The sequence below is a fragment of the Lactuca sativa genome, chromosome 1 (genome assembly GCF_002870075.4).
Source record: "Lactuca sativa cultivar Salinas chromosome 1, Lsat_Salinas_v11, whole genome shotgun sequence".
Lineage (NCBI taxonomy): Eukaryota > Viridiplantae > Streptophyta > Magnoliopsida > Asterales > Asteraceae > Lactuca > Lactuca sativa.
In genome coordinates this window covers 192,918,707-192,925,854 of record NC_056623.2, presented here as the reverse complement: position 1 = coordinate 192,925,854, position 7,148 = coordinate 192,918,707, and positions in this window count along the sequence as shown.

Genomic DNA, 7,148 nt, shown 5'->3' with positions numbered 1-7,148 from the left:
TTTCAATGATTCAGAATTACACTTAATCTGTAAGGATAAACATATTTACTAAACTTTTGTAAATCATAACGAATAGTCTTATCGTTCTTTATGGTGGACCTGATCAGCGCACAACCAAGTATACCCGATCCCTAGTTCTTCACTTGACTCACATATACATGTGAACAAGGAATAAGTCTTAATTTCCCAAATATAAAGCTCTCATTCATCACTCAATACTGTTGGATTAGTGTCTAAGTCCATAACTATTTTGGTATGTACTTGACCCGATGGTGCATGGTCCTTTTGGGTTGCCTTCACCAAAGCAACTTGATAGGATGAATTATGGAGAGAAAGGATTAAATATGATTTATTAATATATTATGAGAATAATATATTAAAGGAGAAATCACATTGTTTAATTAATATTAGTCAAAAATTAATAAGAATTAAGTTTGTGGCTAAAAGAGATTAATTAAACTTAAGGGACTGGAATTGTAATTATAAGATAATTACAATTGGTCTATGGATTACCTTATTATTTAAGGTTGGACGAATTCTATGGGGAAACCCATTAGAAATCATCCAAGGGCCTTTAAGAAAGGGTTCATGGGTTGCTTAGGGCTTAAGCATCCAAATTAGGGTTTCCTACTTCAAAACCCTAATAGCCTACATGTATAAATAGTGCCCTTAAGCCTCAAAAACGTGGTGAACTAATCCTCTAGGGTTTCCACACGGTTTTGGGCATCTCCTTCTCTTCTCCTCTTCATCCTCTTGCTCTTGGTGTTTGTGAGCCATTACAGGAGTAACATTTGTGACTCTAAGCTTTCTAAAGTCAATACAAGAAGGATTTGTGATTGTTATTACTACATAACAATCAAGGTAACATCTAAACCTATTTCTTATGCTAATATGATTACTTGTATGCTAGAATTAGGGTTTTAAGTCTTGGATTAAAAGCATGTACAATAGAGAATCCTAGATCCAAGCTTTAGGGTTTGCATGAGCACATAGGATGTCTTTTGGCTAAAACCCATCAGTGGTATCAGAGCCTAGATTGGTTTCTATTGTATTGATGCTTTATGTGTTGCATAAATCGAATTTTGGCCTCCCTGCCTGATGAACTCGGCGAGTACCACAGTGTACTCGGCGAGTAGGCCTCAACTCGGCGAGTACAGTGTGGTACTCGGCGAGTTCGAGCGTCAGAAAGAGGCATGTTCGGGATTTCTTGCTGTTTTGGTCTTGGATACTTACCTTAACTGTTATGGATCATTAAAATTCGATTTTAATCATATTTTGGATATATCCTTGATTAAACAAAAGATATTTACCAATTAATTAGATAATTACTTCGTTATATGATTAAGTTTGATTATTTGTATTAATTGGGTAACTTATTTTGCAAGAAATTGAAATTAGGTCAAATAAAGATAAATGATGAAATTAATTGTTTAATTTATATTATTTGTTATTTGATCCTTGTGTTATGAAAAGTTTCAATTTTCCCCTTTAGGTTTTATAGTTTAAATTTGAACTTAATAGTTTTGTTTTCAAATCTAAATAGTTGAAACCCTAATGTTTTGAATAGTTTCAAAACTTGCCCTCAAGTTTTGGAATTTAAAAGTTGATTAAAAGGTTTAATTTAGGAATGTTAAATTCTAAAAGCCTAGTATAGTTTTGAAAAGTTCAACTCTCACCCTTATGGTTTTATTAATTAATTAAGGTGTATAATTAAAGAAGATTTAATAAATCCATAAAGTTTTGGTGTACAATTTAATTAAAAGATATTATTAAATTAGAACACCTAGTATTTTAAAAGTGTAAAATGCACCCTATACTATATATAACATTAAAGGTCTAACATTATATATATGTATGCATAAAAGTCAGTTTTACCGTTAGTAGGCCTCATTCACGAAGCTGGTCTATAAGGGGTGTTTAAGGAAATTGACTATAAAATGGCGATTGAATGGGTATCCACTCTTACCCACCGCACTCTTGACTAGTGGAAGGTCGTTAGCCGAACGGGTAGGATAGGACAGAAACCTTCCATTATAAGTATAATGAAGTATAAAAGTAACTAAATGTTTTCATAAAATTCCCAATCTTAGTTACTTTAGGCAAAAGTGAATTGATGCAATTCCATGAAATTACACTTTGTGCCCTTGCGAAGACGTTAGTGGAGCGCGTGTGGTTAATCGACACACTAAATGGTTCTGAGCAAAGGTAGCAAAGGGTGACTCAATGTTTGTCATAGTTCGGTGGAGCGTGTGTGGTTTACCGGCACATCGAATAGGTGACTGTAACATGTGAGGGCACCATGTAGATTTGCATGGTTATTCACACCCGCTTTGTGATCCTCGGCATCCCAGTCACAAACTAGAGGGGCATATCGAGATTTAAACATGACATTGAAAAGGTTCAATGAATCTCAAAGGATCTAGGAGTTTTCATAGATTTAAAACTTAATTTTTTTTTCGTTTTTCATGGTGGAAATTAGTGAATCGTCATTCACATACCTTCAAATATTCTGCAACTAGATTACGACATCCCTTTTCTAGGTTGTAGCATATTGTGTTGGATCCTAGCCTTAATATCTTATTTGGGTGATTTATTAAGGACTCAATCAATCAACTAACTTGAATTTATTTTCTCCCGTTTTGTAGATGTCAAAGTTCGACAACTATGGTCTTCTTAAATCCCGTGGAACAAGCATTCCACACGAAGATGATATTCCACGATTCGATCGAGGAACAAGAGATCATGCTTCACTTCCTCCTCCTCCTCCCGTTGTTCTCCCTAACCCACAAGATCGAAGAATTGAAAGGTTCAATGTCACTAAAGCCCTATTGGAAATGAAACATGAAGATGGTAAACCCATGTGTGTCCACGTTCTAGGAATGAAATCACACATCGATAGGTTGATAATGTTGGGTGCATCATTCCCTGATGAGTTGGCTATAGGCTGGGTCCTGCAGTCACTCCCTGAATCATATAATGAGTTCAAAAGAAAGTATTATATGATGGATCATGACGCAAACCTCATTGACCTAACTTACATGCTCATTGCTGCTGAATCAGAAATGATTTGGCAAAGCAATGGAGCATATTTGTTGGGAAAGTCAACCAACCATGCTTCCGAGGACGTTCTAGGAGAACCAACCTGCGTTTGCTGCCAAGAGAAAGGGCGTTGGATACGAGTCTTCCCTAAGAGCCTGGAGAGTCTAGAAGATGGGAGAGTCAAAGAGTATGGCTGTGCTTCAGGTAAAATGCACTATCTAACTCCATTAAGTTCTTATTCATTGATATATAATGTGATAAGATTGCATTTGAATGTTTTGCAGGATCAATGAAAAGAAGAGGAATCTTGATGAAAGAGCAAAGTGAGTCTAATCACGAAGAAATGGATCTCGATCGCATGGATTCGAAGATTAGATTTTGAGCTTAGATAGAGTTGTTAGGAATATTCAATTACATAGTCTTTCAGTTGATTTTGCATTGTAAGGACAAAAATGTTTTCCACTGCTTTATGAATAAAATAAAATTTTGATTTGACTCATTTATTTATTTCCTTGCAATGAAATCATAATGAAAAATTGATGTTTGCATATTTTTACAACGAATGGATGTGATTCTTAATTATGTTAATTGTGGAAATGTCAAGAATTTACCAAATGGGGAAAGTTTCTCATCGACCAAGTTTCAAGTGGACAGAAACTTGGAATCGTGCAACAAGTATTGAATGATGAATGAAAAATTTTCATATTTGGGAAAATTAGACTAATTCATTGATAAAGTGTCAAGTGAAGGACTAGAAGATCGAGTACACAAGGTTGTGTGTTGATCAAGTCCACCACAAGAGTAACAAAGATATTCGTCATGATTTACTAAGGTTAAGTAAATGTGATTACACTTATGAGATTAAGTGTAATTCTTAGTTGATTGAAAAAGTTTATATCAATATCAGAACGAATAAGAAGAATCAAGTAGGCAGAAAGATAAAAATTTCTCTATTCTAAGAAGAAGGGAGAGTACCTTTTATCATATTTTATTATGATATGTCTTAATGATTAAGAACCATATCTCATTTGATCCTCTAAGTGAGTCTTAGTGCAATTGTATGTCTAAGAAGAGGAATCAAGAATTGAAGAAATGGTTAAATCAAGAAGTCAATCATAATTCGTTCCAAAACAAGTCTTAAAGTTAAGATTGTGACATTGAGTGACGAGTCTTAAGAAGGTTTATAACACTCATCAAATGTAGAATGTGGAAAAAGGTTTTCTTATTCTTGCACATTTGAAATTGGAAAGTTGTGATGTCTTGGATAAGACAAAAATCAACTAGGACCAATTTTGTGAAGTGTTTTGTCTTGATAAAAACTACACTAACTCTTGAATATTTGTTTGTCAAGAAATGTTTCGTTGACAAGAGAATCTTATATGTCAAGGAGTCAGTGGGAGTCTTAATGATCTTGAAAGGTTTCAAGAACTAATCAAGAATAAACCTTATCGATCATCACTAGCACACGACTTGAGGTTTACAACCTATCGTGTTGACATTATCTTATTTTCTGTGCCATGCCAATTGAGTTAATTATGCATGTGAGTTCTATGAGTTCACATTTGAACGCATAAGAGGCAAGCACCTTAATCAATGAAAAGTACATTGATAAGATAGGGTGAGTTGCTTAACTACTTGGAAGACTGTAACATCCCGAAATACCAAGAGTAGAGTAGAAGGGCTAAAAGAGTAATTTGGGAAAGAGTGACTCGGCGAGTCCATGGGTGGACTCGGCAAGTAGAGTCACGACTGGGTCGCGTGTTAAGTAGCCGACTCGGCGAGTCAGTGAGATGGACTCGGCGAGTAGGCGCTGAGTGGAGAAAACCCTAATTCTCGGGGTTGAGCCCTATATAAAGAACATTATGTTCCTTCCCCAGCCTCTTTATTTCCCTCTTGAATTCCAAAAACCCTAAATCACGGAGGAGCTCCATTGTTGAGTGGATTGGAGCATTGGAGAAGTTTGTTGAAGGAAATTTTGTGAGGATTGAAGGCTTGGAGCAAGGGGCTTTGCTTGGATTCGAAGTTCATTGCAGTTGGGGCGTCCATTGGAGGTAATATCTCGTTCTTGAGCTATCAATCTCATGGATTCATCATTTTGGGGTTTGTGGAGAGTATGTCTTGGTATGTTTTAGAGTTTGGAGGCTAGATCTGAGGTTGCTACCTCAGATCTGGAATATTGAGGGCCCAGAGTGCATTAAAGTTCCTGTGGTTGGGTGCTTAGTGAAGCCATCATGTCCCAAACCCTAGCTATAAGTGAATAAGGCTTGGATCTCTTTGGATTCACGTAAAGTTTGCCACTTTACGTGATGGATGAGTTGTAGGAGGCTAGATCTATGTTTTGGAGCAATTGCATGGCCTGGAGTGCTTCGGTATGGATTCAGACCGATGGTACTCGGCGAGTCACATGGGTGGACTCGACGAGTTGCTTGAAGATGGCCTGGAACTCGGCGAGTTGTATGAACAACTCGGCGAGTAGGTTGAAGATAACCTTAGACTCGGCGAGTCTGTTCTTGGGCTCGGCGAGTCTTGTCGTAGAGTCCCAATATTTTATGGTCGAGTCGAGAATCGGTGAGTCAAGGGATGACTCAGTGAGTTGTGTGCGAGTGGACTCAGAGTTGTTGAACTCGACGAGTCTCGGGGTGACTCGACGAGTTAGGTCGCGGTTTGAAGGAAGTTCTGATTATGGGAAATCGGCGAGTCATAGGGTTGACTCGGCGAGTAGGGTCAGTCAGGGGTTGACTTTGACCTTGTCTTTGACCAAGGGTTGACCAGTGGTTTCCAGGGGCATTTTGGTAATTGATGTTTGTTGTTTTGAGTTCAGTGCATTGACGGTTGTCCAGTGGTAGAGATCGTATCAGTGATCGGAGCAGTTCGGGTTATCTGTTCAGTCGGCAGTTTCGAGGTGAGTTATCCTCACTATATCAACAGGGTCTAAGGCACCAAGGCCGGCCCTTATCGGATTAAGATCTGGGTAGTTGTTGTTATGTTGTTGCTAGGTTATGTTTGCATCCTGAGAGCTAGGATGGTATATAGAGACCTGTTTGAGATCGGTATCCCGAGAGATAGGGTGATGCTATGCTAGTGACCTGTTAGGTCGGTATCCTGGTTAGGGGGTGTTACGCTATGTGATCTGTTTGATCTGCTTGTTGACTGTGAATTGCTATATGACTATATGTATATGTGCACATGGTTGTTTGGACTGGAGTTGGGTTGAGGCGGGTCCTGCTGTGTGCGGTAGGCCAAGATACCCAGGGCGGATCGGTTGTCCCGAAGGCCCAGTGAGCGGCCCGGATAGGCTGTAGGCCCCGAAAGGGCGGACCAGACGTGCCGAAGGCTCGGAGAGTGGACCAGAGAGACTGAAGGCCCGGTGCGGGCGGACCAGTCATACTGTAGACTCAGAGAGTGGACCAGGTGGATTGAAGGCCCGGGAACAGGCGGACCAATCACACTGCAGACTCGATGTATGTGGATAGACTCGGAGGGTGGACCAGGTGGACTGTAGGCCGGTGCGGCGGACCAGTCACACAGTAGACCCGAAGTGCATGGCTATTCTATGATCGGATATGTTGTGGCATGTAATGCGTGTATGGTATTTATGGTTGGTATTTTGGGGATATCTCACTAAGCTTTCGGGCTTACAGTTGTGGTTTCATGTTTTTCAGGTTCTTCAGGAGATCGTGGCAAGGCGAAGGCGTGATCGTACCGCTCCTCATGATTTTGTAGTGATGTGATTCTGGGAACGCGTTAAATGTTTTGTATTGAAAACCCTTTTTGTAATGAATTAATGGAATCGAGATGTTTTTAAAAAAAATTAAAATTGGTTGTATTTTTCGGTTGTTACAAGTCATGGTGGGCAGCTGTGTTACCATAAGGCAAGAGATCAAGATTAAGAAAGTTCGGTCCATAAGAGTTTGAATTTGTCGTAAAACTTTGTTTTTGACAAATTCACATGGATAGGAACACATACACCATTAAAATCTAAGTGTCATAAGATTTTCTCCTTCATGAAAATGACTGTGAGAAAATGCTTTCACTAAGAGAGATTTTAAGAAGATAGCAATTGTAAAATTGCAATCTCAAATTTGATTATGGTCACGGTATCCCTTTCC